At 46.2% G+C, this 24,916-nt stretch overlaps 1 long non-coding RNA gene across 2 annotated transcripts in view; it reads right to left on the bottom strand.

Moving 5' to 3' along the window:
- LOC116154680 (uncharacterized) overlaps nt 1-24,916 on the bottom strand; it is a 167,342-nt gene that overhangs the window by 102,519 nt on the left and 39,907 nt on the right. Inside the window, exon 1 of one of the 2 annotated variants that reach the window (XR_010382400.1) lies at nt 20,429-20,605. The exons of the other annotated variant lie outside the window; for it this stretch is intronic. This is a non-coding gene — a long non-coding RNA (uncharacterized LOC116154680). Of the gene's footprint in view, nt 1-20,428; nt 20,606-24,916 lie in introns of those variants that run through there. 2 annotated transcript variants of the gene reach the window in all.

Genomic DNA, 24,916 nt, shown 5'->3' with positions numbered 1-24,916 from the left:
ATTAGGTAAAAAGTAAGCTACGAGGCTATATTGTATAATTTGGGGGATATAGTCAATATTTTATGGTAACTATAAATGGAGTATAACCTAAAAAAATTGTGGATCGCTATGCTGTACACCTGCAACGTATATACTATTATGTATCAGCTATACTTCAAGTAAACAAAATAAGAGTAAAGAAACAAGAAGATGCCGGGTACTAAATCTGACGTTTAGAAAAGGGCGTCCCCAGAATAGAGGCCACGCTGACCGTTTCTGAGAAAACCAATCCCTTCCTGACCTGGATGGGAATGCACACATTGCCAGACTCCAGGCCAGCGCCTGCCTCATGAATCGGGGGGGGAGTTCCATGTGGGCTGTTCGATTTGGCGCCTGGGCCGAGGGTTGCCACTCGAATGGATTCTTTTAAGGATTAGGGGCTTCCCGGCCCTTCTGAACCCCCCCCCCTTCCCTTCAGGTCTCCGAGCCCGGCTGCAGTGAAGGGGAGGGGTGGGAAGGTGGCGTCTGGGGCAAGGGCCAGGTCAGTACAAGGAAGCATGGGTAAATGCCTTGATCCCCACGGGTGCAGGAGACCTCGCTAAACAGAGCACGAAGGCTGGCAGACTTCAGTGAGTAACCTCAGTCGATCCGACAACACAAACCTGAAAACCCCGCTGGTGTGGGCTGAGTGGGGCCCTCACCCCCAAATCCAGATGCCGAAGCCCTCACCCCAGGACCTCTGATGTGACCTGTTTGGGGGGGGGGTTCTGTGCAGAGGTAACCGAGTTAAAATGAGGTCATTGGGGTGGACCTGAGCCCAACACGACTGGAGTCCTTATAAGAAGAGGAGATTTGGAGACAGACAGGTCCAGAAAGAAAAGCAAGAGACACAGGACCATGACAGCCCGTGACAAGCCAAGGGGGGAGACTGGGAACAGACTCCCCTCTCAGACTCAGAATGAAAAAGAATGTACATACTCTTCTGCACACCAGAGACTAACACAACACAACGTCGTAAACCGACTATATTCCAATTAAAAAAAAAAAAAAAAGAAGAAGAAGAAGGAGCCAGCCCCCCTGACACCTTGGTCTCGGACTTCCAGCCCCCGGATCCGGGAGGCGATGCACTTCCGACGTGTGAGCCGCCCCGTCTGCGCTGCTCGGCTGAGGCCGCCCTAGTACCTGGACACAGTCACCGTGAGACGCGTTCAGGTGATGGACTAGGTGGAGCGCTTCCCGTCCACCTGACAGCCAAGCCCCCAGCGCCAGCCGCTAGTTACGAACACTTCATGTTGTCACAGATCAGAAAGACGCGGTCCTGCCGCCTTCGTTTTCTCCAGGGGCTGCCAGAACAAATGAGCACCTTCTGGGGCGCTTAAAGGAACAGAAGTTGCTTCTCTCGTTCGAGCCACAAGCCCCAAACGGAGGTCTCAGCAGGACCGCTCTCCCTCCAGAGGCCCCGGGAGAACCCTGACTGGCCTGCTCCGCTGGCCGGTGGCTCCCGACGTCCCTCGTCTTACACACGCACCTTTCCACTCTCTGCCTCCATCTTCACATCATCTCCTCTGCGACGTGTCCAGACCTCCCTCTCTTTTTTCTCAAAAGGACACCAGCCTCTGGGTTTAGGGCCAGTCCTAAATCCAGGATTATTTCATCTCAAGACACTTAACTAATTGTATCTGCCAAGACTCTCTTTTTTTTTTTTTAATTTAATTTTATGGGGAAGTGTATAGCTCAATGGTGGAGCGTATGCTTAGCATGCATGAATAAATACATAAAAAAATAAGTAAACCTAATAACCACCCCCAAAACAAAACAAAATTTCATTTCATTTTTTAAAATTTTGGGAGGGTAGGTAATTAGGTTTTTTACTTATTTATTTTTAAATGGAGGTACTGGGGATTGAACCCACAACCTCGTGCATGCTAAGCACACACTCTACCACTGAGCTACACAGCCTCCCTCCCCACCACAGACCCTATTTCTAAATAACGTGCATTCTGAGGTTCTGGGTGGACATGAATTCTGTGGAGGACAGTCTTCAACCCACTACACACATCAAAATGGACAAAACGGGGAGTCTTGAAATGTCTGTTCACAGAATGTAGATTTCCAATGAAATTAGTTAAGCTTCAAGCTTCCTCTTTGGCCGCTTTCAAAAGCCCAGCAAGGTGTTTCTGTAAAGGTCCCGAAGGCAGGTGTTTTACCTGCGATTGGATGCACTCAGCATGTTTCTAGTTTGGTATCTCTTTCCTTAAGATAACCCACGTGCTGGATGGCAGTGAGGTGGTCCTGGGCGTTTTTGAGACTCAGGGTAAGGTGAGTAGGGGTAGATTTAGTGGAATATACGTATGTGTGGGGCTCCAAGATTTAGCAAATGAAAACACAGGGTATCTAGTAAAATTTGGATTTCAGATAAACAGTGAATAACGTTCAGTACAAGTGTGTCTCACGCAATAGTGGAGACATAGAGTACAGGATACATTTATACTAAAAAAGTATTCATTGTTAATCTGAAAGTCAAACTTCATCTGCCAACCCTACTTCTGTGTTGCTAGTTATTACCAGGTTATGTGTAGACACATATGAGGCTGTGGGTAGGGTTACATCTCTATAACTGCAGGTAGTTTTATATATCATATGTCATAGGATATAGTTTTATATATAAATAACTATAAAGTTAGTTGCCATCCTGATGTAAGAATAGCTCCAGAAACCCCATGCTGTCAACGTGTGAAGATGCTAATCGTCCTACAAACATGTCTTGAGGAGCAGGGCACTAGAAATATGAGGACTGAGGGGAACAAATGAGGTTTGAGGTGTACAAAGCAGAAGCTGGACTGTGGGAAATTCTTCTGAACAGGAGAGATGTAAAATCTGCAAGTGGGGGACAGATGATTCCCTGTCAGCGATCAACGCATCCAGGGCAGTGTTTATGACGACAACATTTGGGGAAAGGGTGATATAGGTCTTAGCAGAATTCCTCTCTTACTTGGGTCAAACCTGATAGAGAAATAGTAAGTAAGATGACTTATGAAGATGTACAGATGTGTGTCTGATGCATCTGGCCCTGAGGAAGTCTGGTGTTTTCAGCCAAAATGTCACATCCGATTCCCTCTGGCAGAGAAGTGAGCTGAAGAAGGAGAAGCTTCAATGACCCAGCCTCTGGACACATTCATCAATTGGTCAAGTCATCAATTATTATAGTGAAACAGTCATCTGACTGTGCAATTTTTCAGCACCACACAATACAACATAGTGGCAACTTTAAAAAGCATTTCAGAGGGAAGGATATAGCTCAGTGGTAGAGGGTGTGCTTCGCATACAGGAGGTCCTGGGTTCAATTTCCAGTACCTCCATTAAAATAAATAAATAAAAATAAACCTAATTACCTCCCCCTCGAAAAAAGACAATGTGGATAAGCACACTTTTTAAAAAAAGAACTTCAACTCCTCTTGAGTATGATTTAAGTTCAGATCAAATTTGTATGTGTATATATATATATATATATATATATAAAAATTTTTTTTTCAGAATTATCAATCACATCAGAATTCAAATACATCAGAAAATAAAGTATGCTAGTGGAAGCCAAGTTTCAGTCTGAAGGAAAGAAGTCTGGCAGGAGCTTCAAAGTATGAAGATAACTGAAAATGCTGTTAGACAAAATCACGATGATAAGAACAGAAGTTATGACGGCCAGAAAGATAGAGATAATGAAAACAACTGCAGAAGACATTTTTTTTCTCATTACAAGAACCGAGACTCTTCCAAACAGGAAATTAAAAGCAGAGGGAAAATGGAAATCATCGCAAATATTAACCACAATTTGCAGGTCACACACACACACACACACACACGCACACGTGTGCCAGGAGGTCGACACTAGCTTCCTTTCAATAAAATTTGCTGATTTTAATAAGGACCATGAGATTTCATTATGACCTGTTGTAATGAGCCATATTCCATTCAACACCGTGGAAGAACTGGTTTTGGTTTTTATCCCCTGCCCAAAATGTGTGTGATCTCAGTAATATCTACGAAGAATCCACTTAACAATATACAGTCAATTATGAGATCCAGGCTAGTTTTTCTGAACACCGAAGCTTGCATATCATCGTTTTGTTTCCAAACGGTTTTCAACCATAGTAGCATTACCTTGGAAACAATGTAAATGTCCAATGACAGACGACTGGATAAAGAAGATGTGGTGTGTGTGTGTGTATATATATCTACATCTATATCTATATACACATATATACATACATATATATATATATATATACACACACACAACAGAATATTACTCATCCATAAAAAAGAATGAAATAATGCCATTTTCAGCAACAGGAATGGACCCAGAGATTATTAAGTGAAGTAAGTCAGATAGAGAAAGACAAATATTATATGATGTCACTTATGTGTGCAATCTTAAAAAAGGATACAAATCTTATCTACAAGCCAAAAATAGACTCATGGAATAGAAAACAAACTATGGTTACCGAAGGGGAAAAGGCAGGGGAGGGATAAATTAGGAGTTTGGGATTAACAGACACACATTACTATATATAAAATAGATAAACAATAAGGACCTACTGTAGAGCACAGGGAACTATATTCAATTTTTTGTAGTAACATATGAAGGAAAAGAATCTTGAGAAAATACATGTGTATATGTATGTATATCTGAAAATATATAATATGTGTATGTATAACTCAGCCACTTTGTTGTACAAACCTGAAACTAACATTGTAAATCAACTACAAGGCAATAAAAAAACAAAATTAAAAAAAATAGCATTACTTGCATCAAACGAGGTGAATATCCTGAGAGCCCCTCCCAACGTGACAAAGACTTTACACAGTGCCCAGAAGCCTGTGTTTACTCAGACAATACATTATTCAGATACAAATGCACTAGACCAGACAAGAAGGAAGATGTACTCTTCAAATAACTCTTCAAATAAATTTCATGGGAGTCATTATTATACTCATCTTGTGTACTTACGGGGGAAAATCAAAGTGAGAGAACAAATATGCCTTATTTAAACAGAAGTGTATGCAAAGAATTAATTTAAACAATGGGGGAAATGTTTACAAAACGAGGCGGTGAATCAACTGCTCTCCGCCAGATGCCAAATACGAGGACGGTGTTGCACTTCTGCGCTGAATGTCACGGGGACAGATCAGACCGTGATTGACTTGGTTTTCTTGCGATGGGGAAACCTAAGAGAGATTTTTTTTTTTTTGTGGGGGGGGGAGCTTTTGTGCCTGATGAACATCATCTCTCTGAGACGTTATTCAACAAAGTAAAACTAGTTCTGAGCAGCTGTAATCCATCGGGAACCACATTCTCGGTCACTACATGACAGTTGCAGCTGTTCGGAAATTTGAAAGCAAAAAGCAGCAACTCTCTTCACAAACACTGATAAACCTGCAGGAATGTATCCATTGCCATGCCTTCCCTCAATCTCGGCTCTACAGGGTCTGAGGTTGCTGGCTGTCTCCATGGGTTGTATGTTTTCTTTTGGGGTTTTGTCTTATTTAAAAAATTTTTTAAACGGTGGTCATTTGACCATTTTCACTGTTTTTAGTGCACAAGTTAGTAGTGCTACATACATTCACATTGTTGTGCAACCAACCTCCAGAACTCTCTCATCTTGCAAAACCAAAACTCTCTACCGACTAAACGTGGACTCCCTGCCCCCACCCTCTGGTAACTACCATTCTGCTTTCTGCCTCCGAGTGTGACTCCTCTCGGGATGTCACATAAGTGGGACCGTGCGGTACGGCCGACAGCTGTGTAACTAACCATTCTAGAGCAAAGGCTGACTTTTCCCATTCTCTCCAGGAAGAATTAGGTTACAGAATTATTTCCATAAGAAGAGGTTATGGACGAGTATGCAGCCAAAAGAAAACAAAGAAACAAAACACGTAGGAGAAAAAGCATTTTAGAGGCATGTTAGGCAGTTAATTAATAAAACATTTTATGTCATTTTTGGGGACTTTGTGCCACTGGATGGTACTGGAGCAACTTAGTGGTATTTTGAGTGATTTGTTGTGACTTCTATACTCATTCTGAGTAAATTATCATGTGTGGACCAAGTTTTCATACTATTTTTTGGTATTCTCTCCCTCAAAGAGGGCCCTCCAAATGGTTAGGCTTCAGACCCCGCTAAGCCTGGATCTACTCCTGGTCAAATGTCCAATAACACCACACTTGTGTTCAAAACCCAGACTTTGAAACAAAAATGAGATATCATTTCCTCCCTATCAGGCAGATAAAGATGAAAGAATTCATACCACTCAAGGCTGACAAGAGAATGAAGGAAGGGGCATCTTCACAGGCCGGCTGTGGGAGACAGTGGGTTGGTTTAAACTTCTAGCAAATATTTTGGCAAGAGTTATAAAAGTTTAAAGTGCACATATCCTTTGATCCAATAACTCCACTTCTGGGAATTTACCCCTGCCCATCTGAATTCCCCCAGAGCACCCACCCACGTGGGGGTTATGACGGCGATGACTACGAACGCAAGAAACCGAAAACAGGCGCATTTAACATAATCCCAAGGATGTCCGGAGTAAGCGCCTCATAAACAACTTTTTAAAGATTATTTAATTTCATGAGATCATGTCTTATTACAGAATATTAAAAGTCACATATGCACCACAATCCCAGTTTTGGGCAAAAATAATTCACTCGTTCATTATTTATACATTCACTGTTTATCTGGAAACCATATTGACAGACGCAGACATAGGGAACAAACTTATGGTTCCCAGGGGAAAGGCAGTGGGAAGGGGTAAATTGGGAGTTCGAGATTTACAGATACTAACTACTATATATGAAATAGATAAACAACAAGGTCCTACTGTACAGCACAGGGAACTCTACTCAATACCTTGTAATAACCTAGAATGGAAAAGAATCTGAAAACCAATATATGTATGTATATGTATGACTGAAACATGATGCTGCACACCATAAGAAGCTGACACAACATTGTAAATTGACTATAATTCAATTTTAAAAAATTAAAAAAAAAAAGAAACTATATTAAGCATTTACTACGCATCTGACACTCTGAAAGCCCCTGGAGAAAGATGGAACCCAAAGACAGGAAAAGACCCTGCCTTCCTGGGGCTTCCTTTTCATGGGGAAATAGAAAACAGACTACCCATTGGGACAGCGACGTGGTCATGTATAGGCAGCCTGAAGCGATGAACGCCCCGCCAGCCACTAATCCCCTTCCTGCACAAACACCCTGGAGGAACTCTCTAGATGAGAGCAAGGAGGAAACTGCCAGGATGAACACTGCAGCAGTGGCTTATCTGACAAAGACCTGTCGGGCGCCAGCTTCTCTAAGGTGCTGTGCCCTAGCCCTACCCCGGAGGGGGACGTGGAGTCTAGATGTTCACCAGCGACAGAAGGGAGACGCCAAGACAGAATGTGTTCACGTAACAGCATGGCCACGCAGCCAGCTGAATGAATGAATCAAAGCTCCGAGCTTCCACATGGATACATCTCGGGGACAGGATTTTACTGCACAGGGAGAGGGAGTCACAAGGTGATGCCACGGCGGGAGGCTGTCGGGCCCGTCCCTCCTCAGTTACACTGTCCCCTGTTGCCCTTATTTGAAACAATCTGCTGCAGCTCTTGGTCATTGTTTTGACTCCTACCAGCCATAACTCAGTTAACAAAGGCGGCTCAACGAGCAGATATCTGCTGGGTCGGATGCCCACTCGGGGGACTTCGGACCCTCGGTGGAGAGTTTGTGCTGCTAGAGTAATTCGACTTGTTGCTCCCGCTCTCAGGACACATAGAGACATGATCCCTCCACGCTGGGTTTTGTTTTGTTTTGTTTCCCTTAAACTCATACCTGTTTACCGCTCGAGCCTGGAAAATTCCAGCCTCAGAAGCTCTCTCCCCTCCCACGCCAGCCGGCAGTTTCCATGGCAACGGGTAAGCCTGCCGCAGTCCCAGTCACCACAGGTCCCCAGAGAGAACAAAGCAGGCCCTCCTGACAATGAAACTGCCTGGTAGGGGGGTGGGGCAGACTTCAGGAGGCCCTGGTGCTCCCCATCCCACCCGCCGTCCCCAAACCAGCTCTGGTTCCTCCCAGACTCCCTTGGCAGAACCGAGTCCATCTGAGACCAAGTTTCTGAGTTCCAGAGCCGTTTCTTGTCTGTCGAACGAAAAATCCTAGCCACGTGAGAAAAGTGTGATTTGGAGAATTTAGTTCCCCTGGGGTGCAGATGGAGGATGACGGAATAAATTGGGCAGATGGGTGACATGCGGACCCGCTGTCGCCTGTCCGCAGAGTCGGGTGTAGCCCTGGGGGGGGGTGGCCAGCGGCATCTGGGAACTTGTTAGAAATCCAATTTGGGGGGCCTCTCCTGGGACTTCCGTGGGGCCACCAGTGTGTCTGATGCTTGCTGAGAACCGCTGGTCTGAACTACTAATGCACACCTACACGGCTTGCGACTGTGTTCTCCCTCACTTCCCCCCTATTACTGCTGAGTTCTCAGCTGTCTGGAATTCTCCCCACGTCAAGTCCTGGGACATCTCTCTCTCTGCACCTCTCCCAGCCACACTCACATCTGCTGAACTACATGCCTCCAATTTCTGTCCCACCTCTAACCTCCTTCTGAGCTCCTCACACACACAGATGCCAGGGGCTGGGAGGAAGGGCGGGTGGGGAACGGCTTGGTGGGTTTGGGGTTTCCCTATGGGGTAAATATTTTGGTTCTAGATGGAAGTGGTGGTTATACAACACTGTGAACGCACCAGATGCCACCGAATTGTTCTCTCTTGTAAAATAGTTATTTTTACGGTACATGAATTCCAGCTCCGTAAAACGAAAAAACAAAACAAAGCTTCCAACTGCACACATTTCAAGAGGGGTGGCATCATTTCCAAGAAACCCAGTGGCTCAGAAAGTCAGGGCATGATTCTCTTTAGACCTGTGCCGTCCAGTAGAAATAGAATTCAAGCTGTGTATATTAGTTAACATTTTCTAGTAGCCATGTCTTTAAAAGGAAAAAAAAAAAGGAAGTTAAAACTAATGCTGGTAATATATTTTATTCCATTCACCATGCCTGAGAACTGTCCCTCATTTGTCCTCAAAAAAACCAGGAACATCAATGCTAATGTCCCCTCTTCACAGCCCTGCAGTCAAAGGAGCCCCAAGTCTTGTGGATTCTGCCTCAGAAATAGGGTTTCCCTCAGCTCAGCCTGTTCACCTGTCGCTGAAGTTACTGCAAAATCAACCCTGGGATTTCCGGTCAAGGTGGCTGAGTAGTAGGACCACGAGTTCGCCTTCTCTCATGATCACAACAAAACCACAACTGACTGCTAAACCCCCATCAATAAAAGAAAGACTGGAACCTAGTGAATAAAGATCTTCTCCAGCTGGAAACATAAACAGGGAACCGCAGCAGGATGATAAACAACACGCTCATACTGTGCAGCACAGGGAACTACAGTCAGTATCCTGCAATAACCTATGCTGAAAAAGAACGTGAAAAGGAACATATGTATGTGTATGTATGACCGAAACATGGTGCTGTACGCCAGAAACTGACATGCTGTAAAGTGACTATACTTCAGTTACAAAAGAATGCAAAATTTTAAAAAAAGACTTGAAAAAAGATTTAAAAAAACACCCTAACTCTTCTTCCTTCTCAAAGGAAAATCTGGTAAAACCACCACCTGGTGGGCCTTTCAACTGATTCCTGTTGCTCTCAGGATAAACCCACCCTCCTCAAAACAGCCTACGAGCTACAAGGACCCCAGGTTTTCTCTTTAGAGGAATTTAGGGGTGCCAGCTACGTTGGAAGGAGCTCTGTGAAACTTTTCTCAAAGCTGGGTCCATGCAGAGCTCTGAACCGTAGGACTACACGTGGGGTGGGCAAGCCTCTCCTGCGGAGCGCCACATCATAAATGTTAAAGGCCGCAGGGGGCACACGGTCCCTGACTCAGCCACCGCTCAGCTCTGCCACCCGGGCGCGGACGCAGCTACAAAGGGCAGGAAGCCATGAGTGTGGCAGGCTCCAGTGAAACTCCACTTGGGGACAGGACACGCCTCTCCACCTCCCGGATGGTCCCATCTCAACCACACTTCCGTTCTCTCTCTCCTGGTCCCGCAGGCACCCCTTCCTGGGTCTCCTCCATCCGCCGCCCCTGGTCTTCAGTTAACTTTTGTCACGAGCATCAGAGTAGATGGGTCGAAGGACAATCGGGCTACGTCCCACTGTAACAACACCACAGCAGATGCCTCTCTCCCTAGATACATACCCAGCTCTTAACGAGGAGCTCCGAGCACAGGGAACTCTGGAATTCCCACACAGAAGGGGCCTGAGAGGGGCCAGGCTAGGCTTGGAAGGTGGGGGACTTGCCTTGCAGTGGTGTTTGTACAATGATGTTCCCTGTTCCACAAGACCGCTATTGGAAAGAAAGCGAACAGCCCCTTTGAATGCACGTATTTAAGGATTTATAAAGCTGGGTCCAGAGGAATAGAGTGAAAATGTATTCGCTGTTTGAGTTATTATCCTCATGTTTATGTAACTTAGTTCAACAAACACACCTGGAAGTAGACGGTCTTTACACGCCAACAATTATGACCTTCATACACAAGGAAAACTGTGGACCACGGGCCATCAAGGGCACTTGGAACAAACGCTCAGCTCATCTCAAAACAGGGACACAAGATTTTACCCCCCAAACCAGAGAAAACCCAGTTATGAACATGACCCAGGGATATAATCCATAAACAGATGGCTCATGTCAAGTATTTTTATGGTTTAGAAATGGACGTCTCTGGAATACTGGGCATTTGTGCGTTTCTGGGAAAAAATGCTCCCTTCCTGCACTGGATGTCAATGTATATGGAGCTTGGACTCAAGCCGGGCACGCGGGGGTCATTAATCAGTGGGAAATTCCACGGTGGGTGGCTGCCTCGGTGCTTTATTTGGCACCTGGGACCACGCTGACATCCTAAACGGCCGGTTTTCAGAGATGGGTTGCTTTTACTCAGAAATAATCACATCCAACGGAACCCTGTTTGGGGTTCAGTTTTGCTTTTAGCGGATCCTGCTTTTAGCAACTGGTTGCTGCAGGACACCGCGTTTACGTCTGAGCTGAGGAGGGAAGGCAGTGTCTGGAGCGGGGACAGGGTTCCCTTGCTCACCTCACCAGAGACGATTACGGGAATACGTGTTTTTACAATCATGGGATGGAAAAGGTCCCACTGAACTTAACAAAGGAGCCAGTGAATATAAAGGAAAACATTAATAAGCCTGTCTCCACAAACTGAAAGATTAGGGACCGGGAAATCCTGTCATGAATAAGACTTAACGAAAGAATGAGTAAAATGTCACAAACTATAGATTTAAAGCATATCTATATAGCACAGGGCACGCAGAGTGCCAAGAGGTCAAAAAGGGAGGAAAAGCAGTCTCAAAATAGAAATGTAGGAAAGGATATGGGCGGGGGAGAGGAAAGAGAGGAGGAGGAGGAGAGGAAGGGGGAGAAGGGGGAAGGGGGAGGGGAGGGGGAAGAGGGACAAGGGGGAAGGGGGAGGAGGGAGAAGTCAAATGCTGAAAAATGAGAGAGACACACAAAAAATGCACTACCCCCCTTGGGATCCCCAAATCGAACACCAAAACCAAAATGAAATGTTTTCTCCCATCAGACTGAGAAAGATGAAAAGAGCCACAATGCAGAGGGTTGTTGGAAATGCGGAGAAACGGGCAAAGCCCTAGCTAAGGGTGCGTGCGTGCGTGTGTGTGTGTGTGGTTGGCACAGCCTTTCTGGAGAACATGGAACCGCAGGTATCAGGATCAAAGACAGGCAGAACTAAATACAGACAAGCCCACTTCTGGACCGTGAGTGTGTTTACACAATTACACGTCTACAGGGCACCACTGCGACACGAGGTCAAGAAGATTGGGTGGGGAAGGAGAATACACAACACATACACAAGAAGCACTATGTGTGAGGAGGACGTAGCACTTCACTGTTTCCGACAGTAAAAGAAAATGTCGGGGGGGGGGTAGAGCACATGCTTAGCAGGCACGAGGGCCTGGGTTCAATCCCCAGCACCTCCTTTAAAAATAAATAAATAAACCTAACTACCTCCCTCCCCTCCCACAAAAAAAGTAAATGTCTTCCTTTAAAAATAGAATTTTTTTTTTTGTAGAACATTCACTATCGTGACATATTTAATGGGAGAAAAATCAGTCCTCTTTGCTGAGGCCACTGTGTGATCCGCCTTGTTGTGCTCTCCCCCAGCACACACACACACACAGACATATACATACACAGATGCACAGGCACGGACACACGTGGACACAAACACCAACAGAGACACACACTGATATGCACACTAACACACAACACCCAGAAACACACTCCCTGCCTCCTCAGCATTCAAGCCTCACCCCAGAGGTCAGCCACCGCCCAGAGAGACTGCCCCGACCCCTCCCACACCCATTGCCATCACTATCTCAGATCACATTCCTCCACACGCGCTGAACGGCTATAACTGGCCTTCTGCATGGAAGGTCCCCTTCATGGGGCTGGGGCCTCCTCCGTCTTGTCTGCTGTTGTATCCACAGCCCAGCTCTGTTACCAAACATCACATAAACCACACACGGGTATCACCCACCAGAACCCAACCCGCTTAATTTTCAGGTCCCAGCTTTCACAGACAAGGGCCGTGTGTGTGTGTTTTCATCATTTCTCTCTCTCATTAAAAGGTAAACACCCAACATAGTTGAAAACAGGGGTCCAAGCAAAAATCTGTCCATGCACGTTCATGGCAGCACTGTCCACAATAACCAAAAGGTGGAAACGTGAATGCACGCATGAAATGTGGTCTATCCATACGATGGGATGCTATTCAGCCATAACAAGGAATGAAGTTCTGACAAATACTGCAACATGGATGCCTCTCAAAAACAGCATGCTAAGTCCAAAAAGAAGCTGGTCCAAAAGGACCACCTGATGTATGAATCCATTCGTACAAGGTTCCAGAATCGGCAAATCTACAAAGACAGAAAGTAGATTTGTGATTGCCTAGGGTCGGAGGGTATCCAAGGATAAGAGGTAATAGGTAAAGACATGCCGTTTCTCTTTGTGCTGATAAAAATGTTGTAAAAGAGATTCTGGTGACGGTTGCACAACTCTGTGTATCTACTAAAAATCACCGAGCTATTCTCCCACAATGATCAAGTCTACCTTCCCCCGGAAGTACGTCAAAACAACGCAAACTAGAAAAACCGTAGGAAACCTGATGTAGGCAAGAAAGCTGTGAACCTAGAGTTCTCCTCCACTGTGCTGACTACTTCCTCTAAAAAGTTAGGTGGCAACGTACCCCAGTTCTACTTGGACTTCCCTGCATAGCAACCCCGTCAGGGTGATTTTTTTCTTTTTCTTTTCTTATTTTTATCTTTTTAAAATTTTAAGTGGCGGTACTGGGGATTGAACCCAGGACCTTATGCATGCAAAGCACGTGCTCTACCAGAGATATACCCTCCCCCTACAACCCAGCTCCCCCCATCCTCCCAGATTTTTTTTCTGAGGAGAAAAATATAACAGAAGTCAGAAGCTAGAGCCGTACTGTCCAAAGGAAATACAATGTCAACCCTACATCTAAATTTAAAATTTTTTACTAGCTACATTTTGATTTTTTAATTGTATTTTTAAACTGAGGTATAGCCAGTTTATGGTGTTGTATCAATTTATGGTGTGCAGCATGACGTTTCAGTCACACATATATTTGTTTTCATATTCTTTTTCATTATAGGTTACTACAATACTAGCCACACTTTAAAAAGTAAAAATAAACTGGTTGAAGAGAGTGGTAAGTTGGGAGTTTGGCATTAGCAGATACAGTCTACTATATACAGAATAGACAAACAACAAGGGCCTACTGTACAGCACAGAGAACTGTACTCAACATCTTGTGATAACCTATAATGAAGAAGAATATATGTACGTATGTATAACTCAGTCACTAGGCTGCACACCAGAAAGTAACACAACATTGTCAATCAACTATACTTCAGTTAATAAACAGGTCAGATTAACTTTAATAATCATATATTTCATTTAACCCAGTCTCCAAATGAGTACCATTTCACTAAGTCATCACTCTAAAAGACAGTACTGATGTGCTTCACAGCATTTCCGTACATCCTGGAATCTCGCGTGCGCCTTGTCGCCGCGGTGGGGCCCGTTCGACGCTGAAAGCCCACACGCCAAGGACTGGGAGCACGCGGGGCCCAGGCCGCCCCATCGCGTCGCGCATGCGCAGAGCACCTCCCCGCCCCCGCCCCCGCCCCCGCGGCGCGCAGGCTCCCCCGCGGCGCGCAGGCTGCCCCGCGGCGCAGGGGAGCGAACGGTGCCTTCTGCCGCGCAGCCGAGGCTCCGCCTGCCGCGGCGGCCCTGTTCTAGAAACCGGCCGCAGACAGGAGAGGAACAAGCAGGCATTTAGGAACTGCGCGTCTTGCCTGTGCGCGGACAAGTGCCGGGTGATGGATTGAAGACCCACAGGGGTGGTTAGGACTGGGCTTTAAATGCCAAGGAAGGAAAAGGGGCTTGGGCTTGCGGCCCGGGGAAGCCAGCAAGCTGGGATGAGAAGGTGCCCAGGGCAAGGGTGGCGAACCAGCGTCGTAACAGTTCGGCTTGCTCTGCACATTTAAGTCGATGCCTTCTCCCTTGACAAGAGCGACGAAGAGCGAGACAGGAAAACTTGTGCCCTGACTTTAGAGCTTTTCCTGCGCCCGCCGTTCTCCGTGGCCTTGAAGGCAAAATAATCCAGACGCCAGAGGCGTGCTTTGGGGAGGGGCATATTCTGGCCCCGTGGGGTCAGTGTATAGACTAGATGCCATGCCTGGCCTCTAGGGTCCTGTAATAAATACTTTTTTAAAGGAAGAAAATAATCGAGCATTTTAAAGAATGGAAACATGCTCATGAGAAAACAAAACAGAAAAAAAAAAAAAATCAAAACAAACTGGGACAACACAGCAAAACACACAATTTCATACCCATACAGGGAAACTGGGGTTTAAATCCCAACTCTACCACAGTTCCCACCTCTTCTTTTTCCCCTATGGAGGCATTGGGGATTGAACCCAGAACCATACGCGTGCTAGGCACGTGCTCTACCAGTGAGCCACAACCCCCCTCGCTCTACTTTAGTTTAGTTGTGTGACTAGGTAAGTGATCTAATGCCTCAGAACCTCAGCTTCCTCATCTATGAAAGAGTAAATCTACCTTTAGCATTTGTTTGTTTTTGGAGGAATAAATAAAAGAACACCTTAGTGCTCAGCACAGTGCCTGGTTCGTAATAATCACTCTGTAAATGTCACTGCAGCTGTGTGAAGATACAAATTAAATACTGGGAGGAGATATTTAAAATGGAAAACTTTTATGCTGGGCTGACACTGACTATTTACCCCCCCCCATTCATATTAGTTCTGATCGATATAAAATTAGGTGTTAGCGATGAAAGCAAAGAATTAGAATAAAAGTGATGGTAAAATGAGGCTGGTTTGTGATTCCACAGGAAGAAGGAGGAAGGACAAAGCATTTACCGCACCGTTATGTCAGGGGTGGTTGTGGGGACAGGGACGCCCCCGGGCTTTAGAGATTGTTATTTGGTTGTTCTGTAACAATAAGCTCATGTTTATTCCGAGTTAAAGGCAAAAACAGAGAAGTTTAGAATAAATGTATTTGCACATAGAACCAATTGCCTTTGAATAAAAAAGGCTGAGCTAATTTCTTCTGGTGCTTTCTCTGTCACCTCGTTTGGAGTTTGCTAGGACAATTCACAGGGGGCCCCATGGCACAGACACGGGGAATCTTGAAAGTTCTTTCTGTTTCCTGATACAAAAAATAGGTCTCCAAGTATTTGAATTGTTATGAAAGGGAAAAAAATCAAGGGACTATATACTGTTAGAAGCCCTAGGGGGAGGGTATAGCTCGGTGGTAGAGCACATACTTAGCATGCACGGGGTCCTGGGTTCAATCCCAAGTACCTTCATTAAAATAAATAGTTAAATATATAAACCTAATTACCTCCCTCCAAAACAACAACAACAACAACAAAAAAACCCAAATAAAAATTAAATAAATATTTTTAAAAAGAAGTCCTAAACAGAGGAACACAACTAGAGTTATCAGATGGCTTTCTATTTATCAGATTCTAAGAAAAAAATAATCAAAATTTACCAACTCTTATGTGTTAGTTGCCTTTTCTTCAGGTGTCTACCCTGCAAGATGAAACACCTCCTTATTAAAGAATAAAATCAAGGGGGAGGGTATAGCTCAGTGGTAGAGGGTCTGCCTCGCATGTGTAAGGTCTTGGGTTCAATCTTCAGTACCTCTATTAAGAGATAAATAAATAAAAACCTAATTACCTCCCCCACAAAAAATTTTTTTAAAGAATAAAACTGAATCCTGTTTAGGACATTCTTATCCTTTGTGACCGAAATCAGAAGAAACAAAACAGGAAGCTTTTCCTTTCACGGAACACACGAAGGTCTGCAAGTTAATTTGAGAACCACCGAAGGTAGCCTGCAAGTAAATAAAGATAGATACAGATTCTGTTTAAAAAAAAAAAAAGAAAGAAAGAAAAGGTAAGGTTGTCTGAACATGAAAATTACAAAGCAAAAACTGAAAGGAAAAAAGGAGGCACGGCTATTGTGGGCGAAGCGACGCTGGGTTAAGTCTGCTCACTGCAGGGCAAAGACAGACGGACACCGACTGCTGAACGCGGAGGGCTGTGCGTTCAGGGACAGCATCCCTTTGCCCGACTTCCCAGCACTGCGCGTGATTTGGAATGGAAGCTTGCTTCTAGCCCGGGGCAGGATTCCACGGCAGGGACGGCCTCTGGTAATGGAACTTTTTTTTTTTTTTTTTGGATACTAAATACCCTGTTTCGTTGCCTACGGGCTTTTTCCGAAACAACTTGAATTCAAATCCTGTCTCCGTTCCTTACAAACCATGGGAATGTCTTTCCTTATTCTACAGTGAGATACGTCACACATAGAGAAGGATGTTTAAGAAGAGGCATCTGGACGTTTTAAAGACAATGATAAGGAAGCCAGAGCCCAGCTACGTGTGACTTTTAGACATGACCAGATCTCAGCTTTCAGACTCACTGAAAATCAGTTCTCCAAGTGACTTTTTTTTGTTTTTCCTTTGGCTGCATGGCTGATTCCCTGACATGGCCAAGTTTCTCAGCTTTATCTACCCAGCAACAACAAAAAAAAGTGTTTCTTTGGACTCTTTCTGACAGCTACAGCAATCCCACTTGGAAGGGAGCTTCAGGGAACGTCTGTGACGTTTGAACGACCGGAGGTCTTAGTTTCGTTTTAGGGTAGTTTGGTGTGAGTTGAGATTTCCACGGCTACAGCTGTTTCGTCGTGGCTAAACTGAAGTCTGGGGTGCTCTGAGGGTTTTTATACCTAAAGTGAGAATCTCTGGGTGGTTCAACCATGAGTATTCTGTGGGTCTGGAAGGTCAAGGGTGTTATAAACGGTAGAACAGGCTTCTCTCACCTGACATATTTTTGTGACTGTCTTTGCTGTTTGAAATTTCCCTGAACATACAGATATGTCACCCCCAGCACAATCGCGTAACATTTTGGCATGTTTTAAACACCTGAGGGATGTTCCTTGTCTAAAACGAGAGTCACACCCACATGCGCTGGGTGACTGGGCTGGATGTGCAACTCAGGCTACGAGGCTGAGGTAGACCTGCCAAAGCGAAACAAAAACCGAAATTTAGTTTCAGCGGAAACGAAACCAAAACTTCAAAGAGGATAAAAATTACCCTTGACGTCCGTTAACCGCGTGCCGTGTCGCTGGATTGGGGGTCAGGTTCGTAAGTATGTAATAGAAATTAGCTGACAGTGAATGCATAACTCTGCAGACCGTCTGTTTGGCAAACTCCCTTTCCAGCTCCTGCCACCCCCCCCACACCATGTTTCATCCTTCACTTGTCACCAGCTCGGGGTCTGTCTGGCTTCCACGTCTTCCCTCTCCTGGATCAACCGTGCCCTTGCCTCCTCTGCTCTAGGTCATTCTCACCAGCATTCAGATGTGCCGTGAAAGCTCCCGTCTTAAAAAAACAAATGCTTTCCAGACCGAGTTCCTCTCTAGCCACCGCCTCATCTCTCTGCCCCTTTATGAGCAAAACACATCCATCTAAAGCATCTTTCCACTCCTGCCCCCACATCCTCCTGGTCCTTTCTGTTCTGAACCCACAGGTATGAGGCTCTTTCCCACGACTCACACCAACCCACTCTCATCAAATTCACCAGGATCCTCCGTTTTGAACAAAACCAATGTTTGTTCTCAGACTCTATCTGATTCGATCTCTTGACTGTGCGTGATCATGTGGATCCACCCTCCTGGGTTTCCCTGCCTGCCCTCTCCGGCTCTCCTGCTGCATCAAGGAGCACCGGTGCCCTGGTTTCTTCACCCGCCAGCCTCCTTTTCACCCCCTCAACCTGTTCAGAGGCCATGGGGCTCATCTCCAACTCTTTTCTCTACCTATGGTCACTCCCTGGGTGATCTCTCCAGTCCAGTCATTTCCAGTATTAAGGCTGTGCTGGTCAGTCACTGTCCTGGGTTGAGCAGTGTCCCTGCAAACGCATGTCCGTCCTGAAACCTCAGAACGTGACCTTATTTGGGCACAGGATCTCTGCAGACGTGATTAGCTGGGATGAGCTGGTCCTGGAGTCGGGTAGGCCCTGACTCCGATAACCGGTGTCCTTGTCAGAAAGGGAAGGAAACTCTGAGACATGTAGAGATGAACACATTGTGATGGAGGAGGCAGGGGTGGGGATGCAGTTACAAGCCAGGATGGACAGAGGGAGGATTGAGGGCAAACACCAGAAGCTGGGAGAGAGGAATGAGACAGAGCCCCAGAAGGAACCCAACCCCTGCCAACACCTTGATTTGGGGCTTCTGGCCTCAGAACCTCGAGAAAACTGACTGCTGTTGTCTCAAGCCACCAAGTTCGTGGTAACTGTGGCAGAACTAGGAAGCTAACATACAGACATGCCTCTTTATCCCAGCTCTCCTCTGAGCTCCAGGCTCCCACAACCAACTTAACCACGGCTTACGATGTCACAGACGCCACAAAAGTGATACAACCGAAGCGTAACTCCTGACCAGCCCTGTGTTGTGGACTCAGTGTTTGTGCCCCAGCACACATACCTCCCCAATTCATGCGAAGCCCTAACCCCTTTGTGTGATGGTGTTTGGAGGTGGGGCCTCTGGGAAGTAAGTAGAGGGTGAGGGCCTTCGTGTCCTTACAAGAAGAGGAAGAGAGACCAGTGCTTTCCCTCTGCCGTGTAAGGCAGTCTGCTAGCCAGAGAATTCTCATAGGCCCCGACCTGCTGGCGTCTTGATCTGGGACTTCCAGCCTCCACAACTGTGAGAAATAAATGTCTGCTGTTTGAAGTGTGTGTGTGTGTGTGTGTGTGTGTGTGTGTGTGTGTGTGTGTGTGTGTGTGTAGGCGCTATTATCATTTATTTATTTTAACGGAGGTCCTGGGGGTTGAACCCAGGACCTCGTGCGTTTAAGCACGTGCTCTGCCGCTGAGCTCTGCCCTCCCCCCTACTCATTATTTTAACCTCCCCACCTAGAACTGCACCTGGTATACAGTAAACGCCCATAAATATCTGTTACGTCAGCAACATTGACTCCAGCAAGGGAAACGTTTCACATGGGCTTGTTTAAGGAAAACCCTGGGATAGAGCGCCAAGTTAGGATGATTTACAAATGTGATCGCCTGGGGAAGTGGCGTTCGGCAAACAGGCATTTCTGTAGGTTCATGTGGGGGGGGGGCCTTGCCTTCCGCAAAGAAGTGTTTCATGAGAGGTTTTGACTGGGGTGCTGAGCTCTAACGGACATCAGAAGCCAATGCGGGTCGTGATCCAGTCCACTGTGCAGAAGTTTCCAAGTGAGTGAGTGCGGGTGGGCCTGATGCAGCGGGTCGGGGCCGACGCTCAGGGGATGTGGCCGTCTGGACGTTTAGGAAGCATGGGCTTTGGAACAGAGTAGGCACCTGATAAAAAAGGTCTGACAGTGCAAAGGAAGGAGGTTGATGGAACCCTGCCCCTCGTACCCTGTGAAACTGCACGGGCTGATGGAGCCAGGGAGGATCTGCAGGGGGTGTGCCAAGTTGGAAACGGAGAGGTTAGGCAGAGAGGATTAGGAGCCGTTTTAAGGAAATAATCAGAAAAACCACAGCGGGCCAGGAGGCAGCTGCAGAGGCAGAGAGAGAGACAGAAAAACACACAGGAAGCCTCGCAGCATTGACTTGGGACGTTCAAAGGGGGTTCATTTCCTCTACACAAAAAACACCTAATACGTCTATAATTAAAAATAAAAACAACAAAAGAGAAACTTTTTAAAAAACCAACTTACTGAGTTTTGTAAAGCTGTTTTGAACGGTATCCCAGGACTGAGCTGATTTATTCCTTCCTCACTGGGGAGTTGTCAGCACACACCCGAGAGCTCACAGTGTGAATGAGGAGGGTCGCCCAGCACCTCGCTGTTTGCTGCCGCGAAGTGTCAAACTGTGGCGACGCACTACGGACTCCAACAACAGACGCCGCAGTAAAGGCCGTCCCCAGAGAACCTGCCCAAAGGGACCTTCCGGCGTCCTAAGGAGAAACAAGTGGGACTGTCCAAAGTTACCAGAGTTTTAAGGTCCCAGTGGAGGTCCTGGGGATTGAACCCAGGGCCTCGTGTATGCTAAGCACAGGCACTACCACGGAGCTATGCCCTCCCCTCCCAATTTTATTTTCTGTCTATCTCTCTTTTAAGAAAAAAAAAAAAAAAAAAGTGACCTGCTCCCAGTTAAAGGACAAAACCAGGTACTAATTTTGTAAGTTCTTCTTCATTGTGAAAGATGACAAAACAAACAACCAGAGAGAAGGATTGCTTTTACCTTTATGGAAGAAATGAAGGCATATACATTAACTGAAAAAGAGTCAAAACTGGCACATGAAAAAATAAAAGCAAATACTGGTTTATATCTTTTTAAAAAGAAGAAGAAAGAACAAGAAAACAAAGCTGTCAGGACCTGAAACTTAGAGAAACTGGCTAAAAACAGGTCCAGGGAAATAACTGCAAAACAGATGGTGTGTTTAAATCTGTTTACCGTCAGGAAGTGAATGTCTCCCAGATACTGACCACATGGTGCTGAGGCTCTGAGAACACAGTTCCCTTGCTTAATTACACTGCAATGTATATATTTTTTGGAATCAAACCTGCCTTTTCAGCCTAGAGGAAAATCCCATGGTAGGTTGATGAGTTGAACTTGCTTCTGGAAACGAGGCCATGTGTTAAACATCCAATCACACTGTCTCGCGCGTTTGCACCAACTTTTGAATCTACCTTTGCTTAGCTCAAACCCATGCCCCTCTGCTTGGGAGCCCTATGACACTGGGGCTGACAGTCCGTGTTATTCTCAGAGCTGTGGTCTTGTCGCTGACGAGATGGGAAACGACCCACGTAAAGGCAGGGAGACATCAAAGGGAGGTTTGAGAGAAGCTGCCCAGCACCTTGTGACCGGCAGTGGCTTCACGGTACCAAAGGCAGTCATCCCGAGGGTCAAGCAAACTGGGTCCAATTCCCAGCACCGCAGTTTACCAGCTGTGAGGTTCCCCCATGCGACCAACCCAGCCCTGAGCCAGATGTCGGGGGCCACGGTGAGTCGCACCAGGCGTGGCTCCTGCTGTCCTAGAGTCTAAATCAAAATGGCCGGACGGATAACGACCAGTGGGGCAGGGGTGAGGGGGCAGGGAGGGATAAATTAGGAGTTTGGGATTAGCAGATATACACTACTATATATAAAGTAGATAAACAACAAGTTTCTACTGTACAGCACTGGGAACTCTATTTAATATCTTGTAATAACCTGTAATGAAAAAGAATATGAAAAAGAATATATATGTGTAAAACTGAATCACTTTGCTGTACACCTGAAACTAATGCAACGTTGTAAATCAACTCTACTTCGAAAAGAAAAGAAAAAAAAAACACAGGAGGAGGGTGTAGCTCAGTGGTAGAGTGCACGCTTAGCCTGCACGAGGTCCTGCGTCCAATCCCCAGTACCTCCACTAAAAAATAAAGTAAAAACAAATAAACCTAATTACCTCCCCCCACAAAAAATTTTTTAAAAAAGATTTATAAGGAAAAAACAACCAATCATTCGAGCAAATTGAAATACCAACCGTCCACAGAAAGGAAACACGAGTGGCACTTATACACGTGAAAAGATGGTCAGCTTCAGCTACGGTAGAAGGAACCCCTAATGACACCTCCATGTGCCGTCTCCCACTCACCAGAAAAATCCTTGATCACGTAGTGTGTAGGGGAGGTGTGGGGAGTCGGGGCCCTCAGAGGTGGTCGGGGGCCTGCCATGGACGGAGCTGGCCGGCAAGGACACCTGTTCACAGCACGGAAGCTGCAACAGGGAGGCGGGACCTCATCACTCTGTTCAGCCTCAGCTGGAAACCTTCACGCAGAGTTAACTTAAATGTTTTGCTGCTCCGCAGACGCCAGTGAAAACTCGGGGAGTGTTGATCTGGGGGTTAAAACATTTTCGGGAGTGGGCAGACTGGTACACACGGAATCTGTGAGTAACAAGGACCGTAGTTAACAGCGACTGTCTCTGGGCAGAGAACTAGGCAGGTGGGACGCAGGGATGGGAAGGAAAATTCACTCCTTCATGGATCCATTTTTCTACTTTTCTGATCTTTGTATCCAGTACGTTTACTATGTATCCAAGTAAATAAATTAAAGGTTTCGAGAAATGGCAACAGTGACAGGAGATGGCTAACTCCTGGAAGACTTCCCTCTTCCGTCTGTAAAAAGTGGATGAGAATGCCCGCATCAGGGGTTGGTGGTGAGGGTTTAGGAAAGGGGGCTTGGTACAGTGTCAGGCCCATAAGAGGCATTTGATGAAAAACAGGTACTTTTTGTTTGTTTGTTTGCAGGGGCAGGTAAATTAGGCTCACTTCTTTAAACAGAGGCATTGGGAATGGAACCCAGGACCGCGTGCACGCTAAGCACACACTCGACTATTGAGCTGTACCCTCCCCCTTGGCGAAGAGAGGTATTTTAATTCCCTTCTGGACTCTCCTCCAGACCTCACTTCTAAGGTGAAAAAGCCCCAGCCCTCCTTCTAGAAACTCTCCTGGCTTTGGTGACCCCACTCTTTTCTAAATTCTCTTCCCACTTCATCACTGACTGTGCCAGGCACTCTGGTTGCCTATTCCATGTCCATTCTGCTCTTTTTTTTTTTTTCTTAAATAACAAATTCATTTTGTTCAGCACAGCAAAGTGTTCAATTATAAATCCCCACCTCCCCAGAAATCCCATGCAGCTGCCTGAATAGAGCTGGTGAGTCAGTTCTGGCCAATGAGACACAGGCAAAGATCATCTTGGTGTTCATTCTCGAATGAAAAACAGAGCTTTATGAGGAGGAGGCATTTGGCCTTCCTTCCTGCCTTCTGCCTGGAATGTGGGTGTGATGCCTGGAAGTGCAGCCATATTGAGACCATGAGGAAGACAGCCTGGCCCTAGGAGAGGTGAGGAAGAAAGAGAAAAGGAACCTGGGTCATTGGTAAAGTTACTGAGTCATAACAATCCATCCTGAGTTAAGAAAAAGAAAGCCTTTACTCATTGAGGTCGTCGTGGTAGCTTTACCTCACGTGTGCAGTTGAGACATAGGGCTGAACTGACATTGCTTCCAGCAGACCTCAAGCACGGAGGGTGTGCAAGTTTTTATCCACCTTCTGCACTAACCTTTCTTCCCAGATAACTCAGCTCAGGCCACAGTCCAGCCACCACCAGTGTGTCCCGACTTTATCCCAGATCTCCCTTCTCAAGCCCAGCTCCCAAACGGGTTTCTCAGATCTCTTAACACTCAGGTCACTGCCTCTAGCACTCCACCCACAAACAGACTTCTCTTGATCCCTGTTTGGGGTCCTGGTTACCAGCCACTCCATAAAACAAGGCCAGCCTCACATCCAACTTTGATCTGCCCTTAACAGCTATGAGCTTCAAATCCCGCATCTCTAAACTGAAATGATCACCGAGGGCTTGTTTCACATGGGGTGTGGTGAGGATTACATAACACCACCGGGCCGCTAGCCGCTTTCCCGGGAAGGGAATGTGCTGACCGGGTAAATGCATGGATCCGGGGGGCTTAGCAGTTAATCATGTCCTTGGACGCAGCTGCCTGGATACACGTGTGTGCACATGATCTTGGCAGATTTCAGTTGTTCTCAGTTTAAAACTACCGGCAGGGTCTGTGGGCTTTGGTGTAGCAGAAGGAAGCTGGGCTGAGACTGATTCAAGACAGTCTTTGGATGTGGACTAGGTGCCAGATGCTGTTCTGAGTATTGGAGGTTGGCGGGGTGGATAAAGTAGTGAACAATTGGTTGAAATCCCCCACCTTGTGCTGCTGATGCAGTCGTTGGGGGAGACGGGGAAAATGAACAACCCAGTGGAATTACAATGTTGAGCTGTGAGAGGGGCATGAAACAAACCAAGGGGGACAAGGTGCCCCAGGACGGTGCAGGGGAGACAACCAGGGTTTGAGCAGAGACCTCAGAGGAGTGAGAGAGGAACTGCCAGATGTGGAAAATAAAACCAGAGGACACGACACCAGGGACATCTGATTTCAGATAACCAGCAAGTGCATGCACAATTTGGGACACACTGACACTATAACGTATTTAGGATGTTGCCACCCAAACTGAATCAGGGTCCCTGGAACCATAAAATAGGGCATAAACACACCACGTGAGCCAGCCATGCCACTCCCAGATGCTTAAGAGAAAAGGACAATTAGGTCCACACAAAGGCTTGTACATGAGTGTTCAGAGCAGCTTTATCTGG

The sequence above is a fragment of the Camelus dromedarius genome, chromosome 9, assembly GCF_036321535.1.
Source record: "Camelus dromedarius isolate mCamDro1 chromosome 9, mCamDro1.pat, whole genome shotgun sequence".
Lineage (NCBI taxonomy): Eukaryota > Metazoa > Chordata > Mammalia > Artiodactyla > Camelidae > Camelus > Camelus dromedarius.
This window is presented reverse-complemented; position numbering and strand designations above follow the sequence as displayed.